The sequence below is a fragment of the Camelina sativa genome, chromosome 9, assembly GCF_030686135.1.
Source record: "Camelina sativa cultivar CO46 ecotype springtype chromosome 9, ASM3068613v1".
In the NCBI taxonomy this organism is placed as follows: domain Eukaryota; kingdom Viridiplantae; phylum Streptophyta; class Magnoliopsida; order Brassicales; family Brassicaceae; genus Camelina; species Camelina sativa.
In genome coordinates this window covers 21,900,698-21,914,902 of record NC_141888.1, presented here as the reverse complement: position 1 = coordinate 21,914,902, position 14,205 = coordinate 21,900,698, and the positions used below count along the sequence as shown (strand labels likewise).

Below are 14,205 nucleotides of genomic sequence, written 5' to 3'. Positions count from 1 at the left end.
CGACTTCCGAAAACAGTCACTTGGAAACTTACTAGTGCAATCTCTAACTTCTGGTGGAGCTCTTCTGGAGAAACACGGGGTTTACATTGGATCGCTTGGGATAGGCTGTGTGTTGATAAGATGGAAGGAGGTTTAGGTTTTCGGTGTCTGGATGATTTCAATACCGCACTGCTGGCTAAGCAACTTTGGCGGTTGATTTCTATTCCAGACTCTTTATTTGCGAAGGTTTTTAAAGGACGATATTATAGGCATTCTGATCCTTTGGATCCAATTAAATCTTATTCCCCATCCTATGGCTGGTGGAGTATGATTTCTGCTCGCTCTCTGGTGAACAAAGAACTCATTAAACGGGTAGGATCTGGGGATTCCATTCTAGTATGGTCTGATCCCTGGATCCCTGCTCAATCCCCGAGACCAGCATTGCGTTCAGGATCGTTAGTCGATCCAACGTTTAGAGTTGAAAATTTCATTAACAGGAGTTCGCGCTCCTAGAATTTGGCTTTGCTTTCGGCTTATTTCGAGTCGGAGGATGTTGCCCTTATCTCTGCTTTAACCCTAGGCAATCTGACCACACCGGATGTTTTGGGTTGGCATTTGACAAAAACCGGTGTATATACCGCTAAATTTGGATATCAAGCTTTGCGGCAAAAGCCAGAAAACGACACCCCAATTTTAGGTCCCAATATTATTCCTTTACAGGCATTTGTTTGGCAGATTTGGTGTCCACCAAAGCTTAGACACTTCTTGTGGCAAGCAATTACGGGTTGCATGGCGACAACAGCTAATCTGCGGCGACGCGGACTGAGTTATGATTTGGAATGTGCGATATGCGGAGGGGCGGAGGAGACAGTCAATCATGCCCTTTTTCTCATGTCCTCTGGCTCGACAGGTTTGGAGATTATCCCAATTCCCGACATCTTCGGGTGGTTTTCCTTCAAACTCGGTCTATGATAACATGGATTCACTATTTTGGAGATTTTAGGATATTCCTTCGGTAGAGGTATTTCCATGGATTCTCTGGTATATCTGGAAGGCCAGAAATGATAAATTATTCAGCAATTTGGATTCAAATCCGCTAGCAATTTTACGGATAGCGGAAGAGGAAGCAAAGCTTTGGTCTTTAGCCCAAGAGGATCCCTTGGAATCCTTACCTCAGGGCGCGTCTCGGTTTTCCTCTATGTCTTTGGCTCATACTAGAGACATAGTTAACGGATATGGTACTATTTACCGATGTTTTGTGGATGGATCCTGGAAGGTGACTGACCAGTTTACAGGTAGAGGATGGCACTGCATTTCTCCTGAGGGAGAAACTCCCACCATGGTGCATCTAATTCTCGCCGTAGCTTGACACCCCTCCATGCCGAAGTGGAAGCTCTCATATGGGCAATGCGCTGTATGATTGGCGCGGATAATGAGAAAGTGTTTTTCTCACAGGCTTTTCTGATTTGGTGAAGATGGTGTATTCGCCTTCCGAGTGGCCTGCTTTCAAGACATATTTGGACGTTATTGAAGACGACAAGAATGAATTCTTATCATTTTCTGTAGTCCAGATCCCAGATCACAGAATGGTAGTGCGGACAAATTGGCGCGTCGTGCTAGAGTGGAGTCGCATCCAATTACCTTTGTGAACAATTTCCCTGCTAATTGGCTCGTTTGAGCCAATCTTGTATTCTGCTGGCAAAATACATAAAAAATAAATAACTATTAAGTAGCCCTTTGTTGGAAAATCAGAGATTACATATAGATTAACCATAAACTAGTTTTAAGATATTTTTAATATTTTTATAATCTATATATACATTTTTGGAGATATTTATAAAAAAAAAATCCTGAAGTTCATTAATTATTAATTTATTTTTTATTTAATTAATTAATATCAAATTTTAATTTTGGAAAACAAGATTTCTCATCATAATAAAATTCCAAAATAATAGGAACCACTCCCTTTAACATTAAATATTAAGTTTATGATTAATTTAATTAATATTAAATTTCGAATTTTACAAAATTGTAGGAATTAATTCTATAAATACACACAGTATTTTCCTTCTATAAATCACTACTTATTTAATTGTATGTTATAGATTCTATAATATCTTATTATATAAAGCTTGATGACAAAATTACTAATTAACAAGATCTTGACACGTGTCAATTATATCATTCAGATGTTGACACATGTCAATTCTAAAATTATTAAATTTTTAGAAAATAAAAATGTAAAAATTCAAAACCTACCATAAAAAGAAAAGATCATTATAAGGAAATTATATATATATATATATCAAAAATTCAAAATTGTAATATTGTTGACTTATTTTAATTTTAAGTTGTTAATTTTACAAGAAAATTATTACTTTTATATAAGATAAAAAATATGATTGTGAAAATTATACAACTAACTACTGTTTGTAGAAAAATGTAAATACTCACCTTTACATAAAGAAAAAGATTGTTGAAGTAAAAGATTTAAAATAAAAATTGATCGTTTCATATTTTTTTCACCAATCAAATCATTTATTTAAAACGACTGCTATTGTAACATATAAGATAGGAATATGTAAGACAGATACATTGATCATAAATTATGGCATGCGGGCTGAGGCCCGATGAGGAGCCAACATTTGGCATGCAGACTTAGGTCTGATGAGGAACCAATAAAAACTCAAGGTTTAGGCCTATGAGTAAAGGAAAGTCCAAAAGTCGAGAGCAAATGACGCCTAGAGCGTGAGTCTATCGCCTAGAGGTGACCTTCTGTAGATCGGTCGCAGGAGTGCGGGCCGTGGAGATGGTTGCACGGGAGTCCTTGACTGATGGTTGTTCGAGATTCGAGGACGAATCTATGTTGGTGGGGGAGAATTGTAACATCCGTGTTCCGGGAATAGAGTTTGGGTTATGTTGAGTAAACCAAAAGAGTGAATTTTAATTAATTTTGGTTTAATTAAATCCTGGTTTAATCTAATTAAACCAAAAACCCCTAATCTCTTTCTCAACTCACGCCTCCTCTCATGCTTTTGTGCTTTGGTCGACATTTTCATCTGAGAGAGGGAGAGAAAGACAGTTAAGTGTTGGTTATTTGGTGCAAAGGAGAAAGAGAAGGAGATCAAGCTTTTTCCTTAGTGTTAAAAGAGAAACAGAACTGTCAGGGTTTGGGAGAAGGAGGATTCGACTGGTCAAATCGTTTTGAAAGGAGATATTGGCAGTTTCGTGGGGCGTTTCTTCTCATTCGCTGATTGAGACCAGCGGGTGTTACGGGAACGATTGCGGTTTCATCTATAATCTGATCGTGCTGAAATTTTGTGGAAAGCTTCTGGACGTATATACCTTGCTTTTCACCGGAGGGATTAGAAAGTTAACGGTTAGTTTTGATTTAAATGGTGCGGGTTTATAATTATTGCTTTTCATGTACAAAAAAAATCAATATAAAATATTAATTAATTTTTATTTAAAATACACTAATATATATATCATATATCATATATTTTGCTAGAAAAGACAACATTAGCTAATTATTTATCATACTAGATAAGGCCCGCGTATTACGCGGGTAAAAATTAAAAAAATTATTGAGAATAGTTAAGTAGTAACATAAATGTTTTTAGAATTTATCTTGTAACATTTTAATATTGAATATAAACCTCTTATATTTCATTTAATTCTCTTTCAATTCCATTATATAAGAGTTTTATAATATTTTCTCAAATTTCTATGTTCAATTTTTATTAATATAACAATTTATGACTATTTGAATTATGCAGTATATTTCCTATTGGTAGAAGTTTTATAAATGATATAATATTTATTGTTTATTAATTTTTGTGCTTTGACCCAAAAACTCTTATAGGACAGAAAGTACCATTTAAATATTTATACCATCACAACAGACCATATTTTAAGTTTAATTACACATTTCATCTTAATGCATATAACTAAATATTTTATATCAAACACAATTAATACCTCATATCAAATCTATATTTTAGTAAGAACTGAAAATATAAATAAAAATGAACAAAATATAATTGCCAAAAAAAACTCAATCAACATTATTTAAGATATATTTGTTATGTCGTTATCTCATAAGTACTAATTTTACCTCATGTCATAAACAATTTTAAAAATGAGTAAAATTTATAAAATAAAAACATATATAAAGATACAGAGAAATTCTCAATAACTGAAGATTTATTCCTATAATTTATAATTTGTTTTCAATTAAAGATTAAACAATTTAATTTAATTGTTTATAACCTATCCCAAAGTAAAGAGATAAAAATAGGTTATTATTTAACTAACAAAATTATTTTTATATATTAAACAATAGGTTAAATAATGTTTTTCTTTTATACATCCATCAACGTATAATTATTGCTTTTCATGTACAAAAAAAATCGTCTCATATTTTTTCACCAATCAAATATTTATTCAAAAAGACTGCTATTGTAATATATATAAAATATGAGTATGTAAGATTAACGTATATGTTTTTGTAACTATAAAAATATTAAAGTAAAGAGATATATAATTGGTTATTTAATGTGTTCATAAATAAAATTTGTTGGTTGTAGTAAAGACTAAAGAGTATATTTTACAAGTAAAATATTTTTGTGTGTACAAATAAATTTTTAGTGGTAATGTAGATAGTATATTAGTAAATGGATATACATTAGTGTATTATTGCAAAAAAAAAAACAACTATTTTCTTTAACTAAAAGTTTATCTCTTTACTTTATACATTTTTTTTACTTACGAAAAGAATTAAATATATATTTTTGTTAAATTTTGATTTGTTTTAATACTTTGAACTCATCTACAACTATTTTCTTTAACTAAAAGTGTATCTATTTATTTATTTTTTTCAACCAAACAATAAATTAAAAGGAAATTCTTCGGTTAGTTGCCCAAGCCGGAGGGAAGGGGTTTACAAAAGAAATTTCAGAGATAAGAGAACGCGAAGCACATGCAAGATACTCCGCCTTCGTATTGCCGCAAGCGGGATCCAGGAGATGGAGAATAGTGGGAAGGTCTCCAGCGACTTAAACTCATCGAATAGGTTGGAGAAAGACGGGCAATCTTGGACTGCACAGTAGTGAGTAACTCAGCACAATCAGTCTTAAAATGTTGACAAGTGATTCCTACATCACGTATCCGCTCTATGACCCACAACAACTCTTCTAACTCTAAAATTAAAATAAGTAAACAATATTATAATTTTGAATTTTATGATATATATATATATATATAATTTCCTTATAATGATTTTGTCTAAATTTTAAAGCTGTTTAAATTTTATAATTTTCTTACAAAAGTTTTTTTTTCTTTAAAAGATTTTAAATAAAATTAGTTAAAGAAAAACAGTCTAAGTTTTTTTTTCTTTAATCCATATTTTAAGTTTAATTACACATTTCTTCTTAAGCATAGAACTAAATATTTTATATCAAAGACAATTAATACATCATATCAAATCTATATCTTAGTAAGAATTAAAATTACAAATAAAAATTAACAAAATATAATTCACAAAAAAAACTGAATCAACATTATTTAAGATATATTTGTTATGTTGCTATCTTATAAGTAATAATTTTACCTCATGTCATAATCAATTTAAATGAGTGAAAATTATAAAAGAAAAACATATATAAAGATATAGAGACATTCTCATCAAATAACTGAAGATTCATTCCTATAAATTATAATTTATTTCGAGTTATCTTATGTTTTAACATATGCATTACAAAATACTAATATTTTTACATCAATTTTTAAAAAATTATACATATTAATATTTGAAAACTTTTTAATCTAAAATAAATTTCATCGTTAGACATTCAGTTTAGTAATCATATTTAACTATTTATTCATTGTGAAACCATAATTCACTTCTTCATGGATTAGAGTTAAAATTTTAATAACAAAAATAATATGAGCATCATATGAGATAATATGGATATTGGTTAGTATTTTAAATTTAACAGTAAAAATAGTCAGTAAAAATATCAGTTAACATCCACAAAATTTTGGAAATCCAAAAATATCCTAAATATTATTCTTCTTCTATATGTCATAATTTCATAAGTAATATACTTTTTTTTCTGGTTTCTCATATTACTACATGCATTAAAAACTTTAAAATAAAACATGTAAAACTATACTAATACACATCATGTACTAAAATTTTTTCCTTATTTGACAAAATTACTCATTAACAAGATCGTGACACGTGTCAATTATATCATTCAGATGTTGACACATGTCAATTCATTATTAACATTTTAAGAAAATAAAAATGTAAAAATTCAAAACCTAACCTAAAAAAGTTTTATATAAAAGTAAATAGATAAAATAAAATATATTTTTATTTAAAATCTAATTATAAGATAAATTATATATATACCATAAATTGAAAATTATAATATTATTTAGTTATTTTAATTTTAAGTTGCTATATTACAAGAAAAATATTACTTTTTATATAAGATAAAAAAAAGGATTATGAAAATTATACAATTAGTTACTGTTTCTAAAAAAATGTAAATACTCACCTTTACATAAAGAAAAAGATTGTTGAAGTAAACAAAAAAATAGATTGTCTCATATTTTTTTCACCAATCAAATAATTTATTCAAAAGATTGCTATTTTAATATATATGATAGGAGTATGTAAGATTAATATATGTGTTTTTGTAACTATTAAAATGTTAAAGCGAAGAGACATATAATAGGTTATATAATGTGTTCATAAAGACAATTTGTTGGTAGTAGTTAAAATTAAAGAGTATATAAAATATATTTGTGTGTACAAATAAACTTTTAGTGGTAATGTAGATAGTAGATTTATAAAATGGATATACATTAGTGTATTATAGCAAAAAAAAAAAAAAAAAACTATTTTCTATAACTAAAAGTTTATCTCTTTACTTTTATACATTGTTTTTACTTACGAAAAGAATTAAATATATTTAAATTTAATTTTAATTTTAATACTTTTGAACTCATCTACAACTATTTTCTTGAACTATTTTCTTTAACTAAAAGTGTAAGAACCATCAATTTGACAACAAGGTGAAGAAACCTGGACATCTGAGGACGGAGATGGAGCCGACATGACTGCCGTAAAAGATAGTGCCTCTTCCCTGACTAACTTATCACTCAAAGCCTGAGCAATTATATCATTCGTCTCGATATCTAAACCTTAAAAAAAAATATTTATGGCCTTCCAGATTGCCCATAAAAACCATGGTAATTGAAGAAGTTAATCATGATCACCCTATTGAGAGACATCCCTCCAGAAAACAAAATCCAAATTTGAGTACACCGACTCATATGGAAAACCCTCTGATGAGACTGGAGTTAGAGATAAATTCTAAACTTCCCACGAGTGAGGGCATTCAAAAAAAAATGTGATCAATAGTCTCAACCGTAGAGTCGCCCCTTTTACACCAGATGTTTATGTTGGACACCTCGGTGTATCTATTTACTTTTATATATAGCTTTTACTTACTAAAAATACTTACTTTAAATTCTTTGTTAAATTTTATTTTATTTTAAAAACTCTAAACCCGCACATCAGGCGAGTCCTAATCTAGTAAAACAATAAACCTCAAACAAAATACTTTCTACACTAACTAATATATATATATATATTTGTAAGGTTGTACATTTTCAAAAATACAAATTAAATATTAGTTATATATATAGTTAATCTACAAAAAAATAACATTTTATTTTTATTAAAAATAACCCGCGGATGAATATCTAGTTAATATTAATATTAGAACTTTTAGTAGTTATATATTTCAGTTGCGTGAAAGTCAGTTGTTATATATTTTTGATAACCAAATGTTACATCCAACATCCAACATTCTATTTACAGCGAAAATATCATTTTCTGTTTTTTTCGGTTTTACAACTAATTTGGGTAAAATCTCGGCAGAGCACCACCGCCGAACGATTAACCGGGGCCTCGGCGACTTTGGCGGCAACATATTTAAACAGGACTTAATAAATTATAAAATTGGGTAACAAATTAGGATTTTACAAATAAATACCACAAACAAAATAACGTGTTTCTTTTCGATCCTTACACATCAGCATTTTGGTGAAATATGGAGCTCGCACATCAACTTATTTATTTACCGATGAAAACATTTCATTAATACAATTCAACTTTATTTTTTACACATCATCAAATAAAACATAGGGGAATTGGGTTGTATAACCAAAAAAAATCTATAATTCACAAACTAACCATACTAACCATGAATCAATTATATTCTCTATATTTATGTATTAATGGCAGCCTTTTTTGTTTTTGTTTTTTTCTTTCTAACCATGACCATCTCTTCCACCACCTATGGCCACTTCCGATTTCCGGCCACCACCACCTCCGGCCAACCACCACCCTACCTCCGGCCAACCTCCGGCCACCACCACCGCCCTACCTCCGGCCACTACCCCTACCCACCTCCAGCCACCCTAACTCCAGCCAGCCACCACCCCATTCACTACCACCAAACACTAAAATGGTAATTTTAGATACCCTCTATGTTTTTTTCTTAATTTTTTCAAATAGTGTGCTATATTCTTCTATAGTTTTTTTTTTGTCACACAGCTAATTCACCCTAAAACATAATTGGATCTTTGCTTGAAATGTAACTTGGATCTTTGAGGAGCTTACACTAAAAACAATTAATAAATTATGTTAAAAAAACTGAATTTGTATATAACTCACAAAAAATTATGTTAAAAAAACTGAATTTGTATATAACTCACAAATGATAAATAATGTTTTTCAAAAATTTATCATTTTTTTTTCAAGCGTTTATATGCAGTGGACACTTCTGTGTGGCTTTGGATTAGAGACAACTCTATACACGAGGTGGAACAAATGAAGAAAAAAATGATAAGTATCAATGAAGAGACAGAAAAGAGACATGGAGATATATTGGAGTTGTTTGTCCATTAAAAAAAGAAGAAGGATATATTCGACTTGGTACTGAGATATCATTTGTTATCTGCTTTCTGTAACTACCTCTACAATAATTAGATAGTTTATTTCTTTTGATACATGACATATGGAGTAGTGTAGTGTATCGGGGAGATTAGCAGGGGAATGTGAGTATAATATTTGCTTTTCCAATTTGTACTGTGAATTTAGACTTCATGGAATTTATAACCATTAAGCTTTCTGAATAGAACTGGAGTATAATTCTTTTTTATAGAATTGCTTAGTTACAGTTCCATATTGTTAAAACTCTTGAACTTGGTATAGGAAGTGGCTGTCAAGAAGTTCCTTGATCAAGATTTAACCGAAGAAGCATAATTTGCATTAAAACAATTCAAAAACTTAATTAATTAAGCTATGTGATTCCAAACAACTTATATTAAAATTATAATTTTAAAAATAAGAAACAAAAATATTATATAAAAGACAAAAAACTAAAAGCAATCCCGCAGAGAGTTTAACTTAGTACATATAGGTACTGATTCGTGAACACAAACAAAGTATTACAAATGGTATAACTTTCAAATTTACCCATCACAAAAACTTTATCAGCAACTTTATTTAAAGCTTACTCTCAGTTTTTTGTACAGCTTTCATGTAAAGCTATTTCTTACAGTTTTGCACTGTTGCGTAACAACTTACAACTTTACCTTACAATTTTTCTGTACATTTCGCTACGTACCGGAACCATTAAGTCAAGGTTTCTAAAGAGTTTTTTTTTTTTTTCGCAGTTGAACTCACAATCTATATCAAAAGAGTCGATCTTGAATATCCTTATTTTTTTTATTTTTTTTTACAACAAAGAAACAAGATTGGCTCAAACAAGCTAATGCGAAGGTACATTGTTAACAAAGGTAGCTAAATGCGGAACTGTGCGAACACGTCGCGCCAAAATATCAGCTTTGCTATTTTGAGTACGCGGGACGTAGGCTAAGGAAAAGGAAATAAACTCATCTTTGTCTGCCTGAATGTCCTCCAAATAAGGTATAAAGGCTGGTCACTCAAAAGGCGAAGACACCATCTTCACTAAGTCAGAGCAGTCGGTAAAAAAAACGACAGATTGGTTATCCGTTCCAATCATACAACGCACAGTCGAGACAAGGGCTTGAATATCCTTATTTTTCAAAAGGAAAATAATTTATTTTTCCCGATCTGTCCTATATTCGATTCTATCTTTCTTTTTCCTCCTTGCAGGTCGGTGGGCGGTTCCTTTTAGCGGCCTTACTGATCGGGCTTCGTTTCTTCGCTAGGCCGAGCTTTTCTTACTTGAGTATTGGACTATTTTTTTTGTTTAAATCGGAGTTATCTGGGTGGTACAAATCTACTATTCTACCGTGGTTACCGCATAATTAAACATCAATTATTTTATCATTTGTGTCAAATATCGCTAGTTACATACAAACCGTTATACTGTATACATACAAATCGTATACTGTATATACCATTACCAACCCTTAATTAGATCCAATAATTACACCAAGATTTAAGAGTGGAGAACCATACGTGTAGCTAGCTACTTTTAAAGGAAATATATTGTAATTATGTACCAACTCTTTGGACTTTGTTGGAATAATTGCACCAAATACGGAGAACCACTTCTGAGGAAATTTTGTTATATTTGGATACTATTATAAAGTTTAGCCTCATGAGTCATGACATCTTAATTATTATTTAAAACTCCAAAACAATACCTAATTGGCTAATTTGGCTAAAAGCCACCAACTCTTAAGTGAGCCAAAACAAAACAACCAACATGTGATTCTTGGAGTTAATGTCACTACTATAAATGTCACATTAACGTGTAGAAAAGTTTAGAAAGAGTAGGTGCCACAGGAGAAAGACTTAACAATATAATATGGAATATTTGGAAGATTGCAAAAACTTTTCAAATGCAAATGATTTTAATAATAATTTGGATCAATTATTTAGATGTGTTCCGCATTGAGAGATGATGGCAAGAGAGAAAGAAGGTAATAAGCAAATAAGCAATGGAGAAAAGGGAAGCCAGGAGAAGAATAGTGTTAGTTCCAATACCAGCACAAGGTCATGTTACTCCAATGCTGCAACTTGGGAAAGCCCTTTACTCGAAGGGATTCTCAATTACAGTTGTTGAGGACACTTCAATCAAGTTAGCTCATCTTCTCAACACTTCCCTGGCTTTCAGTTTGTCACCATTAGAGAAAGCTTACCAGAGTCTGATCAAGGAGGAATCGAGTTTATGATAAAGCTCAACAAAACCAGTGAGGCAAGCTTCAAGGACTGTATAGCTCAGTTGCTGCTACAACAAGGCAATGATATTGCTTGTATCATCTACGACGAGTTCATGTACTTCTGTGGAGCTGCAGCTAAGGAGTTCAACCTTCCCAGTGTCATCTTCAGCACTGAAAGTGCTACAAATTACGTTTCACGCTGTGTACTAAGTAAACTCAATGCTGGCAAGTTCTCGGTTGACATGGAAGGTGCCCAAAACAATATTAATAACACATCCAAAAACCATTCGTTTCACTGAAACTTTGTAAATTTTTCTTTTTTTTTCTGTTTTGTAGATCCTGGAATGCAAGAAAATATGGTGGAAAATTTGTATCCACCACTACGATACAAAGACCTACCGACTTCAGGATTGGGGCCACTAGAAAACCTTTTTGAGCTCTGTAGGGAAGTCGCTAACAAAAGAACAGCTTCCGCTGTTATCATCAACACAGTGAGCTGTCTAGAGAACTCGTCTCTATCATGGTCGGAACAAAAAATTGGAATTCCGATGTACGCTATAGGCCCTCTTCACAATATGACAGCTTCACCACCTTCTAGTTTACTTGAAGAGGACAGGAGCTGCATTGATTGGCTGAACAAGCAGAAACCGAGGTCAGTGATATACGTAAGCATGGGAACTGTAGTTCAAATGGAAACCAAGGAAGTGCTGGAGATGGCTTGGGGATTGTGTAATAGCAACCAACTTTTTTTGTGGGTCATCCGACCAGGTTCGATCCCTGGTTTCAATGGGATAGAGTCACTGCCAAAAGAAGTCAGTAAGATGATCTCAGAAAGAGGATACATTGTGAAACGGGCACCGCAGATAGAAGTACTTGGACATCCTGCGGTGGGAGGCTTCTGACCCACTGTGGATGGAACTCAATACTCGAGAGCATGGCAGAAGGAGTTCCAATGATTTGTAGGCCCTTTCATGGGGAGCAGAAGTTGAACGCTATGTATATAGAGAGTGTTTGGAGAATAGGGTTTCAGGTTGAAGGTAGTAAAGTGGATAGAGGAGAGGTTGAGAGATCTGTGAAGAGGTTGATGGTGGACGACGAAGGAGCCGGGATGCAGGAGAGAGGCCTTGTTCTAAAAGAGAAGCTCAAAGCCTCTGTGAAAAGTGGGGGTACCTCATACAACGCTTTGGATGATCTTGTCAAGTACTTGAAGACACTGAGAAAATGTTGAACTTTATGTATTATTTGAGACTATTGAATTGTATTGATCAAGCTGGATCTTGCAACATTTAAAAAGTACGCGCTTATTTTTTTTTGTATGCAAATAAGAAAAATCAATATGAATAACAAGTGTCACGTACGGCTTTTGCTTTTTTCACTCTGTATTCGACAAAATCTATGCAAACAATGTCATGGCTACCTTGAAAGGTGGTCTAAAATTCTCTGTTTCGGGTTTCTCCTAGTGTCTATAATGTTGTATCACTATGGTTTTAACCTTTTCGTTGAACATAAAGGACAACAGGATGAACTAGTTCCCGATTTCATCCCCTAAGATACAATTACAAAGCATTTCTGGTTTCACCATTTGCATCATTAGAAAGCACAATTGAGTTTAATAGGAATACAGTTGACAAACGGACAGCTTCCACTGTGATAATCAACACAGTAAGCTGTCTAGAGAGCTTCATCTCTGTTGACGACACTCAAAACAGATTTTGGAAATGTGTAGCCGATTTATATATAACAACAAAAATCTGTTGTTTTGTGTCAGATTGTGCATGGATAAAATAATTACTAGATGTCTAACATATTTGTTTTTAGCTACGATAGATTTTGAAGGTGTATTTGTTACTGGTTGTTAGACTGAGTATATTGATGCAGGTTGCAATAGAGATGGGTGTGGGTAACACAGCCGGAGTCTGTCGATGCAACAGAGACGAGTGTTCAGTGTACGAAGTCTTGTTGTTCAACAAGGAGCTGTTGTGTTATGCAAGATGAGAACTAAACGTTGGATGAATCAAGCTTGAAATAAAGATGATGTGGCGTGATTTTGTTAGAGACGTGAAGTTTCCTTGAGTGGCTATCAAGATACTTTTGAATAAAGAAAATAATATTGCGAGAATATTTGGAGCTTAGGGTTTTTGTCTCCAGTATATATCGATGGCAGCCGTGACAAAGAGAGGTTTCACGTCTAGGGTTTATCGAGAGAGGCACACATGTGTGTGACGTTGCCCCATCAAGAAGATAGAGAGATCTTTTGATGGTTTTGTTGAAGATCTATACTTGTCGGAAAAGACAATGAGTAGTAGTTTTTCTTTCATTGTAATTCTAGGAAAGAGTGGTGGAGGCCATATAGCTATTGTAGGTTGCGGACTTTTCTAGTGAATGGTTTCTGGACTAGGTTCCGGGGATGTAGGTTAACCGAACCCCGTTAACAAATCTCTTGTGTCTGATTTACTTTATGCACACACATACACTCATGAATCATACAAATCTATGACTCTAGCACACATACATACTTACAATTGGTATCAGAGCGGGAAACCGATATGAGATTACTATCTCTAACAGGTTAGATCTTGGATGTGCTGCTAGATAAGAGAGAAGAGAAGCTCTATATCGGTTGAGAGGAAAATTCAGAGTCTCTTAAGTTTGGTGAAATTGAAGAAACAAAGAGAAACGGAGAAAGATGAGGATGATTGAATTGATGTCAAGTCATTGGAGTTGTCAGTTTAGTCCACCGGAATTCTCAGGAACATCTTCGGGAAGCATGAATAGAAAAAGAGATGATCGAGGAATTTTTGTGAGCTCTGTTGTTTTCTAGAGAGAGTTGCATGCAAAGAAGGTGTCACTGGATGATCAAAGTTGATGACTAGAATTTGGGTTGAGTCCTAGTTCTGCATCTCTGAAGGTGAAGAGAGAGACAAAGTGTGGTTGTTACTTCTGTCTGAAAACATGTCGTAGAGGATTCAATGTCTGTTTGATTGGTTA

General features: G+C 32.7%; 1 pseudogene across 1 annotated transcript; it reads left to right on the top strand.

Annotated features, from left to right (window-relative positions):
- The first annotated feature begins 10,861 nt into the window (after positions 1-10,861).
- Positions 10,862-12,587, top strand: LOC104711364 (UDP-glycosyltransferase 76E6-like; annotated as a pseudogene). Its single transcript, XR_015566912.1, has 2 exons — positions 10,862-11,466; positions 11,554-12,587. The product of XR_015566912.1 is annotated as a UDP-glycosyltransferase 76E6-like (transcript).
- Positions 12,588-14,205: the final 1,618 nt, after the last annotated feature.